At 36.0% G+C, this 13,971-nt stretch overlaps 1 protein-coding gene across 2 annotated transcripts in view; it reads left to right on the plus strand.

The window, feature by feature from the left end:
* FAAH2 (fatty acid amide hydrolase 2) overlaps positions 1–13,971 on the plus strand; it is a 259,715-nt gene that overhangs the window by 113,728 nt on the left and 132,016 nt on the right. The window lies entirely within an intron of this gene.

Genomic DNA, 13,971 nt, shown 5'->3' on the forward strand with positions numbered 1-13,971 from the left:
TAAGCTATCATTGTCAGTTTCATTGATCATTCTTTCAGGGTATTTCTCTTGTTCTTTTAATTGGGAATGGTTTCTCTGCTTCTTCATCTTGCTCATATCTCTCTGGTACTTTGGCTTAAGGAGTGTTATGTATTGTGGTCCCTTAGGAGTTTATTTATTTATCTATCTAGTACCTATGTAGGATTAAACTTTTAAAAGAGAGAGAAAGAGTATTTTAAATGAATGGAGAAAAAAGGTTTGAAAACTTTTTATAATGAATTATAGAATAACAATTTAAATCAGACTAGCAATTGAGTTGAGACGTCATTTTAAAAACCCTTACAAAAAAAAGAACGAAATCAATAAAGAGTATTTGATATCTGTGTATAATCAATAACAGGAGATCAAAACCAAAAGAAATGAAAATGAAATTAGGTGGGTTTTTAAAAAATAATAATAATATAACTACTTTAAATGAAAAATTTAAAAGGAATTAAAGCTAGACACATATACAATTGTTTAGAATGTAGAAATCAAAAGTGTAATAGAAAATAGAACAGATAAAGAAATAAAATGAGAGAATTCTAAAAGAAGGGAGAAAAAAGTTTGAAAACTTTGTATAATGATTAAAAGAACAGCAAGTTTAAGCAGAATAACAACTGGCTTCAGACGTCTTTTAAAAAACCTTTAAAAAAAGGAGAAAAGAGAAAAAATTTGAAACCTGTGTATAATCAATAACAGTAGATCAAAGCCAAGAGAAATAAAAATGAAATAATGTGAATTTCTTAACATAATAATAATAAAAATATTTTAATAGAAAAATTTAAAAAGGTTTAAAACTGGAATCATATATAATTGTTTAAAAAATTAAAATTAGAAAAGTAATAGAAAATAGAACAGGTAATAACATATTTTTTAAAAAAGGGTGGGGTTTTTCTCCTGGAGACTGTGTTCTCTTAATGAGAAGTCTTTCTGTCTACTCTGAGTTTCACAATTCAGCTTGCTCGTTCTAGAGGCCCTCCGTTGGCACTCTTGTATGCGCTGCTCCCAGTGCCTGTTCAGTAAGTATATCACGCCCCCTCCCACCACTGTGTCAGGTGTAGCTCTCCTTTGCTGTGGGTGGGCGGGTCACTCCCCCTCCGGATACCGCAGTCACATGCTGCAGATTCGCCAGTTAGGCAGCCTGATCACGACCCCTTCCATTAACTGGATCAGGTGCTCCGTTCTTGATGGAAAGGGAGTGGCCACCTGTCCTCTCCTGGCTCCGTTCACTCCACAGCTCTGTGCTGCTGCCCACTCCATCACGTGTGCACCCTCCGTAGGTGGGCTGGGGGAAGACCACGGAACAGCTCTGCCCCTGCTCCATGCCAAAACTCAGCTCCTTGTTTGTCTAGGCAAGCGAGTTCTCTGAGGTACTAGGGCAGAAAGATACTATCTGCCTCGGGCTTTTGACAAGTCTCCATGAAGCCTTTGAGATTGCTAAGACCTTAGGTATGGATTCAGGTTTTGACCCTGCCCCTGCCTGTGTGCTAAGTGCAGGAGGATATGGCGGCTGTGACTTAGCACCACCTCTCTTCATTCAATAACCTTCCATGGGTTTTCAGTGATGGGGTATGGCACCCTTCCCCCCAGGGCACATCACATGTGTTTTATGGAGAGTCAAGATGTTCTGCCCTGTGCACCCAATCAACCATGGCACACAGCACCCTGCAGTCTCCTGGGGTTGCCTCAGTGCAGGAGACCCAGTCATCTGCCTGGCTCAGCCTGTCCCAGCCCCCAGCTGTCTGCTTATGTCTTGGGCTCAGTGGCACAGGGACCCACTGTGCTCATTTAACATAGTTCTGTTGGTCAAGGGGTGCTCTGTACAGATCCGAGCCTCAGAGGCTCCCCCTCTGTCCCACTGACCTCTCCATTGGAGAGGGGAAGACAAAGTGAATGAGTGCTAGTCCTCCTTTGCCACTCCCTCCCTGCGGGACCAGTCCCACACTGTTTTGCCTTTCCTTCTTTCTTTTTCCTTTACTCCTATCAGATTTTTGGCATCATTGTCTTTTTTTTTCTAATATTTTTTATATATTTATAATCATTTTATAATGTGTCAAATTACAGTGTAGAGAACAATTTTTCAGTTATACATGAACATATATATATATATATTCATTGTCATATTTTTTCTCTGTGAGCTACTGTAAGATCTTGTATATATTTCCCTGTGTTATACAGTAGAATCTTGTTTATCTATTCTACAATTTTCAAATTCCAGCCTATCTCTTCCCACACCCCACCCACTTGGCAACCACAAGTTTGTATTCTATGTCTGTGAGTCTATTTCTGTTTTGTATTTATGCTTTGTGTTTTTGTTTGTTTGTTTTTTTAGATTCCGCATATGAGCGATCTCATATGGTATTTTTCTTTCTCTTTCTGGCTTATTTCACTTAGAATGACATTCTCCAGGAGCATCTATGTTGCTGCAAATGGCATTATGTTGTCACTTTTTATGGCTGAGTAGTATTCAATTGTATAAATATACAACTTCTATTTATCCACTCATTTTTTGATGGACATTTGGGCTGTTTCCATGTCTTGGCTATTGTAAATTATGCTGCTATGAATATTGGGGTACAGGTGTTATCCTTTTGTAGGGTTCCTTCTGGATATATGCCCAGGAGCGGGATTCCTAGGTCATGAGGAATGTCTTTGTGTCTTTTGAGGAATCTCCACACTGTTTTCCATAGTGGCTGCACCAAACTGCATTCCCACCAGCAGTGAAAGAGGGTTCTCTTTTCTTCACAGCTTTTCCAGTATTTGTCATTTGCAGATTTTTGAATGATGGCCATTCTGGCTGGAGTGAAGTGATACCTCCTTGTTGTTTTGATTTGCATTTCTCTGATAATTAGTGATATTGAGCATTTTTTCATGTCATTTCTGATCATTTGTATGTCTTCCTTGGAGAATTGCTTGTTTAGGTCTTCTGCCCATTTTTGGATTGGGTTGTTTATTTTTTTTTATTGAGTTGTATGAGCTGCTCATATATTCTGGAGATCAAGCCTTTGTCAGTTTCATTTGCAAAATTGTTTTCCCATTCCGTAGGTTGTCTTTTTCTTTTGCTTATGGTTTCCTTTGCATACAGAAGTTTGTAAGTTTCATTATGTCCCATTTGTTTATTCTTGCTTTTATTTCTTCTAGGAGAAAATTTTTGAGATGTAAATGAGATAATGTTTTGCCTATATTTTCTTCTAGGAAGTTTATTGTATCTTGTCTTATGTTTCAGTCTTTGATCCATTTTGAGTTGATTTTTGTGTATGGTGTAAGAGTGTTCTAGCTTCATTGTTTTACATGCTGCTGTCCAGTTTTCCCAACACCATTTGCTGAAGAGACTGTCTTTATTCTATTGTATATTCTTGCCTCCTTTGTTGAAGTTTGGTTGACCAAAAGTTTGTAGGTTTATGTCTGGGCACTCTATTCTGTTCCATTGCTCTATATGTCTGTTTTTGTACCAATAACATGCTGTCTTGATGATTGTAGCTCTATAGTATTGTCTGAAGTCTGGGAGAGTTATTCCTCCAGCCTCTTTCTTTCCCTTCAGTAATGCTTTGGCAAATCTAGGTCTTTGATGGCTCCATATAAATTTTATTATGATTTGTTCTAGTTCTGTGAAATATGTCCTGGGTAATTGGATAGGGATTGCACTAAATCTGTAGATTGCCTTGGGCAGTGTGACCATTTTAACAATATTGATTCTTCCAATCCAAGAGCATGGGATATCTTTCCATTTTTTTTAAAGTCTTCTTAATTTCCTTCATCAATGGTTTATAATTTTCTGTGTATAATTCTTGCACCTTCTTGGTTAGATTTATTCCTAGGTATTTTATTATTTTGGGTGCTGTTTTAAAGGGGATTGTTCTTTTACTTTCTTTTTCTATTTATTCATCATTATTGTAAAGAAATGTCACTGATTTTTGATCGTTAGTCTTGTAACCTTCAAACTTGCTGAATTCTTTGATCAAATCTAGTAGTTTTTGTGTGGACCTTTTAGAGCGTTCTATATATAATAACATGTCATCAGCATATAGTGACACTTTTACCTCTTCTTTTCCAATTTGGATCCCTTTTATTTCTCTCTCTTGCCTGATTGCTGTGGCTAGAACTTCCAAGACTATGTTGAATAGAAGTGGTGATAGTGGGCATCCTTGTCTTATCCCAGATTTTAGTGGGAAGGTATTGAGTTTTTCACCATTGAGTACTATGCTGGCTGTAGGTTTGTCATATATAGCTTTTATTATGTTGAGATTTGTTCCCTCTGTAACCACTTCAGTGAGATTTTTTTATCATAAATGGGTGTTGAATTTTATCAAATGCTATTTCTGCATCTATTGAGATGATCATGTGGTTTCTGTCCTTTCTGTTGTTGATGTGATGTATTACATTGATTGATTTGCATATATTGAACCACCCTTGTGTCGCTGGAATGAATCTCACTTTGTCATGATGTCTAATCTTTTTAATGTGTTGTTGGATTCTATTTGCTAATATTTTGGTGAGGATTTTGGCATCTATATTCATCAGTGATATTGGCCTATAATTCTCTTTCTTGGTAGTGTCTTTGCCTGGTTGTAGTATGGCATCTTTGTCTTTTGAAGAGGGTGATGTTCTGTCGGAGTTCTGCAGGTGTTCTTGGTGGCTGAGTGGTTCCATGGATGTGAGTCTTGGTGTATTTGTGGGATAGGGTGATCTACGAGGGCCCTACTACTCTGCTATCTTTGCCTTACCCTGTGTCATCTTTTAAAATCCTTAAAAGGAGAGAAGAACAAAAAATGTATATATTTGAATGAGTGTAACCAATGACAGGACATCAAAACCAAGAAAAATAAAAATGAAATGATGTGGATTTTATAATACAAAATAATAAAAATGTTTGAAAAGAAAAATTTAAAAGGGATCAAAACTGGAAGTGTTTACAATTTATTAAAAAGTAAAAATTAAAAATGTTTCAGAAAATATTATAGGTTATAAAAATAGAAACAGAAAGAATAAAAAAGGGGGTATGTGTTCTCATATAGACTATGCACTCTTAATGATATTATCGAGAGGTCTTTCTGTCCTTTCCCTGCTGCATGAATGCAACTCTCTGCTTCCAGATACCCTCTGTTGTCACCCCTGGCAGGCTGCATGTCACTTCCTTTTCCAATACTTTGGTCAGATGTGTTTGCACAAGTTAGGCGGGCAGATCGTGCCCCCTTCCAACACCACAGTCTGGTGCTGTGCTCCTGATGTTAAGGGGAGTGGCCAACTGTCCTCTCCCATTGCTGGTTGTTGCCCTGTTCTGTGAATTTGTCCGTTCCACCTCAGTTCCATGCTCTGTAGGTAGGCTTAGGGTAGTTGGTGGAACATCCCCACCCCTGATCCATGCCAGAACTCAGCTCTTTGTTTGTTTGTCTTGGAGGCATGTATTCTCAGAGGTACCAGGACAGGATTTTTCTATCTGTCTCGGGCTGTAATCGGGTCTCTGTCTTGCCTTTGAAGCTGCTAAGCCCTTAGATACTGATTCAGGTTTTGACCCCACCCCTGCCTGGGTGCTATAAACTGGAGGATATGGTGGCTGTGGCTGAGTCCCACCTCTCTTCTCCCAAAAACTTTTGGTATGTTTTCTGAGGTAGAGGTTATGGCACACTGTCTGAACCCAGGGCGTATCAGCTGTGTTGTTTTATGGAGGGCCCAGTTTGTTTTGCCCTGTGTACCCATTCTTCCCCAGCACACAGCACCCTGGAGTCCCCTGGGGTTGCCTCTGTGCAGCCTGTCCCATTCTTCAGCCCACCTTGCATAGGCTGTTCTGTTCCCAACTGCTGCTTTCCTTCTAGGGCTGGGGTTTGTGGAGATCCTCTGTGCCTGTTTAACTTAGTTCTGTCTGTCAAGGGCTGCTCTGTACAGATCCAAGCCTTCGAGGTTCCCCCTCCATCCCTCTGACCTCTCCATTGGAGAGGGGAAGATCCAGTGAGCAAGCGCTATTCTTCTTTTGTTGCTCCCTCCCTTTGGGACTTGTCCTGGACTGTTTTGCTTTTTCTTCTTTCTTTTTTCCTTTTCTTCTACCAGATTTATCTTTTGAAGAGGGCAATGTTCTATCAGACTTCAACAGGTGCTCTGGTTGTCTGGGCAGGTCCGTAGATGCAAGTTTTGGTGTATTTGTGGGAGAGAGTGAGCTACAAGCATTCTTCTAATCCACCATCTTGGCCTGTCTCCTATTTTTCTATTTCTTTAAGTCATTTTTAGTTTCCTGAATCAATGTTTTATAGCTCTCTGTGTACAATATGCCACCTACTTGTGCAGATTTATTTCTAAGTATAGTATTGCTTAGGATACAATTTTAAAGGGAATTGTTTCTTTGTTTTCTTTTTCCAATATTTCATTGTTAGTGCAAAGAAATGCCACTGATTTTTGTATGTTAATCTTTATCATGCCACCTTGACAAATAATTTTATCAGCTGTATTATTTCTTGTGTGGATCCTTAGGATTTTCTACATATACTATCATGCCATCAACGTATAGTAACAATTTTACCTCTTGTCTTCCAATTTGGATCCATTTTGTATCTTTTTTAGTTGTGTGATTGCCATGGCTAGGACATCCAATACTATGTTGAATAGAAGTGGAGAGAGTGCACATTCTTGTGTTGTTCCAGTTTTTAGCAGGAAAGCTTTCAACTTTTAACCATTGAGTATTATATTGGCTGTGGGTTTGTCATAAATAGATTTTATTATGTTGAGTTATGTTCCCTTTATACTGAATGTGGTAAGAGTTTTTATCACTAATGGATGTTGAATTTTACTAAATGTTTTTTCTCCATGTATTGAGAAGATCATGTAATTTTTTCTTTTTTTTATTGCAGTATAGTCAGTTACAATGTATCAATTTCTGGTGTACAGCATAAGGTCCCAGTCATACATATACATACATATATTTGTTTTCATATTATTTTTATTAAATGCCATAACAAGATATTGAATATAGCTCTCTGTGCCATACAGAAGAAATGTTTTTAGTCTATTTTATACATAGTGGCTTACATTTGCAAATCTCACACTCTCAAATTTATCCCTTTCCACCTCTTCTCCCTCAGTAACCATAAGATTGTTTACTATGTATGTAAGACTGTTTCTGTTTTGTAGATGAGTCCAACAGTATTCTCTTTATTTCTTTTTTTAAGATTCCATATGTGAGTGATATCATATGATATTCCTTCTCTTTCTGGCTTACTTCACTTACAATGATGATGTCTAGGTTCTTCCAAGTTCCTGCAAATGGCATTAATTTTTTATGTCTGTGTAGTATTCCATTGCATAAATAGCTACAACTTCTTTATACAGTCATCTGTCAAAGGACATTTAGATTTGCTCCATCCCTTGGCTATTGTAAGTAGTGCTGCTCTGAATATTGGGGTGCATGTATCTTTTCAAGTTATAGATCCCTCTAGATATATGCCCAGAAATGGGATTGCTAGGTCATATGTTAAGTGTATTTTTATTTTTTTGTGGAGTCTCCATTCTGTTTTCCATAATGGCTTCACCAAACTACATTCCTACCAGCAGTGTTGAATGGTTCTTTTTTTTGCACAAATTCCCTAGCATTTATTGTTTGTGGACTTTTGAATGATGACCACTTTGATTGGTGTGAGGTGATACCTCATTGTAGTTTTGCTTTGCATTTCTCTGATAATTAATGATATTTAGTATGCTTTTCATGTGCTTGTCGATCATTCGTATGTCTTCATTGGAGGATTGCTTCTTTATGTCTTCTGCTCATTTTTGGATTGGGTTACTTTTGTTATTAAATTGTATGTGCTGTTTATATATTCTGGAAAATTAAACCTTTGTCAGTTGCATCATTTGCAAACATTTTCTTTCACTCTATAGGTTGTCATTTTGTTTTACTTATGATTCCTGATGCTGTGCAAAAGCTAATGTTTAATTAGTTCCCATTTGTATCTTTTTGCTTTTAGTTCTTTTCCCTGGATAGACTTTCCTAGGAAAACATTGCTAAGATTTATGTCAGAGAATGTTTTGCTTATATTTTCTTCTAGGAGGTTTGTCATGTATTGTCTTATATTTAAGTCTTTAAACCATTTTGAGTTTATTTTTGTGTATGGTATGAGGGAGTTTTTAACTTCATTGTTTTACATGCTGCTGTCCAGTTTTGCCAACACCACTTGCTGAAGAGACTCTCTTTCATCTATTGCATTTTCTTGCCTCCTTTCTTGAAGATTAATTGACAAGAGGTCTGTGATTTCATTTCTGGGCTCTCAGTTCTGTTCCATTGATCCATATGTTTGCTTATGTGTCAATACACTGCTTTTTGATTACTGTAACTCTATAGTATTGTCTGAACTCTTGGATAGTTATTACTCCAACTTTGTTCTTTTTCTTCAGTATTATTTTTACAATTCTGTTTTTATTTTTTGTGAGTGTATGTGTGATTCCATATACATTTTAGGATTATTTGTTCTAGTTCTGTGAATACTGTCCTGGGTAATTTGATAAGGATTGCATTAAATCTGTAGATTGCCTTAGACAGTATGGCCATTTTAACCATATTGATTCTTCCAATCCAAGAGCAAGAGATATCTTTCTATTTTGCTGGGTCATCTTTAATTTTTTAAACAGTATTTTGTAGTTCTCTATGTATAAGTCTTTCACCTTGTGCATCAGATTTTTTCCCAAGTATTTTGTTGTTTTGGATGTAATTTGAAAAGGGATTTATTTTTAAAAAATTTTTCTTTTCCTATTATTTAATTGTTAGTATAAATAAATTCGGTTGATTTCTGTATGTTGCTCTTGTATGCTGCTACCTTGCTTAATAATTTTATCAATTCTAGCATTTTTTTGTGTGCAGCTTTTAGGGTTTTCTATATATAATATGTTATCTGCATATAGTGAGCATTTTGTCTCTTCTGTTCCCATATGGATCCCTTTTATTTCTTTTTCTTTCCTGACTGCTGTAGCTGGGACTTCTAGGACTATTTTGCATAGAAGTGGTGAGAGTGGGCTTCTTTTTCTTGTTACAGATTTCAGTGGGAAATTTTTCAGTTTTTCACCATTGAGTATTATGCTGGCTGTGGGTCTGTTTTAAGTAGCTTTTATTAGGTTGAGATATGTTCCCTCTATATCCACTTTAGTATGAGTTTTTATAATAAATGGGTGCTAAATTTTAGCAAATGCTTTTTCCTGCATCTATTGAGATGATCATGTGATTTTTGTACTTTCATTTGTTGATGTTGTGGCTCACACTCATTGATCGTGGATGTTGAAGTTTCCTTGCATCCCTGGGATGAATTGATCTTAATCATAGTGTTTGATATAATTTATATGTTGCTGAATTCTGTTTGCTACTATTTTATTGACAATTTTTGCATCAATGATCATCAATGATATTGACTTATAATTTGTTGTTGTTGTTGTGTATTAGTCTGGTTTTGGTATCAGGGTAATGGTGGTTTCATAGAATGAATTTGGAAATATTCCCTCTTCTTCAGTCCTTTGGAAGAGGTTGAGAAGTAATGGTATGAGTTCTTCTTTGTATCTTTGTTGTAATTCCCGAGTGAAACCATCTGGTCCTGGAATTTTGTTTGCAGAGAGGTTTTTTTTGTTATTATTGCTGATTCTACTTTCTCGTGATTGTTCTGTTCAAATTAACTATTTTTTCTTGATTCAGTTTTGGTGACCTATATGTTTCTAGAAACTTTTCCATTTATTATAGGTTCTCCAGTTTGTTGCTATATAGTTGTTCATAGTGTTCTCTCATGTTTTTTGTTTGTTTCTTGTGTGTTTCTGTATTTTGATATTTTCACCATTTTCATTTCTTAGTTTGTTTTTGTGTGTCCTCTCTTTTTCCTTCTTGGTGAGCCTGGCCCAAGGTTTGCCGATTTTGGTTATCCATTCAAAAAACCAGCTTTTGTTTTCATTAATTTTTCTACTATTTTTAATCTCTATTTTATTTTTTCCTCCCTGACTTTTATTATTATTTTTCCTTCTGCTGAGTTTTGGTTTTGAGTATTCATTTTTAAAAATTATTTTAGGTGGTAAGTTAGTTTATTTATTTGACATTATTCTTGTTTTTTGATGAAGGCCTCTATTGCTATGAACTTCCTTCTTAGAACTGCTTTTGCTGCATCCCATAGATTTTGTGTGGTTGTTTTAATTTTCATTTATCTCAAGGTATTTTTTAATTTCTTTTTGATTTCATCTTTTTTTTTTAGTGAAATGTTTAGTCTCCATATAGTCATGTTTTTTGTCATTTTTGTTTGCTTTTTGTGGTTGATTTCTAGTTTCATAGCAATGTGGTCAGAAAAGATACTTGAAATAATTTTTATCCTGTTAAATTTGTTGAGGCTTCCTTTGTGTCTGACTGTGTGGTCTATCCTAGAGAATGTTCCATGCACACTTGAAATAAATGTGTATTCTGCTTTTTGGGGATGTAATGTCCTAAAAATATCAACTAAGTCCAACTCTTTCATTGTGTTACTTAGTATCTTCATTGCCTTATTGATTTTCTATCTGGAACATCTGTTCAATGATGTTAGTGAAGTGCTAAATTCTCCTAATATTATTGTATTCCCATCAATTTCTTCCTTTATGTCTGTTACTGTTTGTTTTAAATATTTGTATGCTTCTATTTTGGGTGCATACATGTTAAGGTGTACATACCCTCTTCTTGTATTATTCCTTTTATCATTATATAGTGTCTTTTTATATTTCTTTTTTTTAACATTTTTTATTGATTTATAATCATTTTACAATGTTGTGTCAAATTCCAGTATTCAGCACAATTTTTCAGTCATTCATGGACATATACACACTCATTGTCACATTTTTTCTCTGTGATTTATCATAACATTTTGTGTATATTTCCCTGTGCTATAGAGTGTAATCTTGTTTATCTATTCTACAAGAAGATGTGGTATATTTATGCAATGGAATACTACTCAGCCATAAAAACCGACAACATAATACCATTTGCAGCAACATGGATGCTCCTAGAGAATGTCATTCTAAGTGAAGCAAGCCAGAAAGAGAAAAAAATACCATATGAGATCGCTCATATGTGGAATCTAAAAAACAAAAACAAAAACAAAAGCAAACAAACAAAAACAAAGCATAAATACAGGACAGAAACAGACTCATGGACAGACAATACAGACTTGTGGTTACCGGGGGGGTGGGGAGTGGGAAGGGATAGACTTTTTATATTTCTTATTGCCTCATTTTAAAGTCTATTTTGTCTGATACGAATATTGCTACCTCCACTTTCTTGTCATTTCCACTTAAATGAAATATCTTTTTCCATCCTCTCACTTTCAGTCTATGTGTGTCCTTTACCCTAAAGTTGACCTTTTGTAGGCAACATATTTTAGGCTCTTGTTTTATTATCCAATCTTCCACTCTACATCTTTTGATGGGAGCATTTAGTTCATTGACATTTACACTGATTAATGATAGACATGTGTTTATTGCCATTTTAAACTTTGTTCTCCACCTGATTTGGCATTTCTTACTTGTTCTTTTCTTTTTATTTTTGTTTTTCTTTCTTTGGTTTGATAATTTTCTTTTCTGTTAGCTTAGATTCTTTTGTTTTTTGTGACTCTATTGTATGCTTCTGATTTGTGGTTACCCTGTTTTCCAAGTATGTTAACCCATTACTATATCTTTTTGCTTTAGTCTGGCAGTCATGTAGGCTCAAACACATCCTAAAAAGTACAAAAAAAGAAACGAGGAGAGAGAAAAAAAACTATATTCCTTGCTCCCTTCTCCCACCTTTTATTATTTTGATGTCATTTTTCTTAACATCTTCATGTTTATTATCTTCAAGCTCATTGTAATCCATTTCTAATTATGGTTTTCTCTTTTCTAGAGCTTCTGGCTTCTTTTCTATTTAGAATTGCTGTTTCAATGTTTCTTTTAGGATGAGTTTAATATTGCTGAATTCTTTTAGTTTTTGCTTGTTTTTGAAATTATTTATCTATCATTCTATTATAAAGGATAGTCTTGCTGGGTAGAGTATCCTAGGTTGCAGCTTTTTCTAATTTAGGACTTTGAATATATCTTGCCACTCTTTTCTGGCCATCAGTGATTGTGTGGAGAAATCAGGTGAAAGCCTTATGGGTGTTCCATTTTAGCTAACTTTTTGTTTTTCTCTTGTTACCTTTAGAATATTTCTTTTATCTTTTGCCATTTTAATAGTAACATGTCTTGGTGTAGATCTGATTGGCTTATCCTTGTTTGGGATCCTCTGTGTGTCCGGTATTTGAATATCTGTTTCTTTCTTTAGGTTTGAAAATTTTTCAATCATGATTTCTTCAGAGACCTTTTTGATCCCCTTTTATCTCTCTTCACTTTCTGGGACCCCTATTATTTGTAGATTGGCCAGCTTTATATTAGCTTATATTTACTTTATATTGCTTTCATTGTGTTTCATTTGGTTTTCTGTCTGCTATTCGGATTGGGTGATTTCTATTATCCTGCTTTCTAAACCACTTACTCATTCTTCTGCATTATTTAATCTTCCTTCAACTGACTTTAGCTTCGCTTTTATCACAGTAACTGAGTTTTTTAAATTTTAATTGGCCCCTCTTTATAGTTTCTGTTCCTTTTTGAAGTATTCTCTGTGCCTATTCATAGTCTCTTATTTCCTTCAGTGTTTTTGTGAAGAAAAAGCTAGGCTGGACCTAACTCATAAATCTAAGTTTAACAAGTGTTGGATTACTGATCTGAGTTCTGCTGGGCTAACTCGTAAATCTAAGTTAATAAGTGTCTGTTTGCTGATTCCGTGCTCTTGTTTTTTATTTTTTGTTTTTGTTGTTGTTTGTTGTTTTTTTGTTTTTGTTTTTGTTTTTGTTTTTGTTTTCTTTTTTGCTAACCAGCTGGATTTTCAGAGGAACATATCTGGCCTTGGAATGTTGGTTTGCTGCCTCCCTGCCTCTGCTTTTGTGATAATGATGCTGCTAAAGCTGTTCCATGCCTATTGACCAAATACCCCAAGCTTGTAATTAACCTTATAAAACCTCATGCACACGTTTTGGAAGTGCTCAGAGCTTTGGAGCAAAAGCCCCTCTGAGCCCACTGGCATATAAATCTGAGTACTCCAACCCTACGAGTGGTGCTTGTTTCTTGGCTGGCCTTTCATTTCCATAACATTTTTATTACCCTCTTTTTGAACTCATGATCTAGGAGAATGTTAAGATCTATGTCATTGTTCATACTTTCAGAAGACTTCTCTTGTTCTTTTCATTGAGAGTGGTTCCTCTGCATCTTCATTTCACTTATATTTCTCTGACTCTATGAATTTAGAAGTAATAGTTATCTAATATGGTTTTGATGTGCTTTTTTTAAAAGTGGGAGATCATTTTGTAGACTGAGTGTCTAATAATTTTGTCATGAGGGCTGTTTTTAGTATGGATAGTTGTCATGTATTTCTGTGTGTGTGTTGTTATCCCCATGTGTTTGGTTTTATGGTGACTGGAATCTGCCCTGGTTGTTAAGCCAGCCCTTCTCTTTGCTGTGTGGTTGTTTCAGCCCTGATGGGTTCCAGGTCTGCTCCCCCTGTTGGAATAGAGGCTTCTAGACCCATTTCTTAGCTATAATATGTGGTAAGCAGGATTGAAGTGCTTACACTTGAAGAGGAGTCACTGAGTATTCCTCTGAAGGAAATGTACACTGGGAAGTGCCCTCTGTGGTATTGTCTGTCACTTTTTATGCAGGCTTAAAATGTACATTTTGTTGATACTGCCTTTCTCCTACCTCATCCTTGAGAATGTTGGCAACACACTCTGATGTCCCCCACATCTTGCACCCACAGAGCCACTGGTGTAGGTCTTCTGATGTCAGGTACTAGGACCTGCTGTAGAGTGTGTGCAGTCTCATAACTGGATCCACCATGTACCACATCATCAACCCAGACTCCAGCCCTGCTGCCTCACATGATATGCAGGCCCACTGTTAATGCCAGTA

This window comes from Vicugna pacos, chromosome X, assembly GCF_048564905.1.
Source record: "Vicugna pacos chromosome X, VicPac4, whole genome shotgun sequence".
NCBI lineage: Eukaryota > Metazoa > Chordata > Mammalia > Artiodactyla > Camelidae > Vicugna > Vicugna pacos.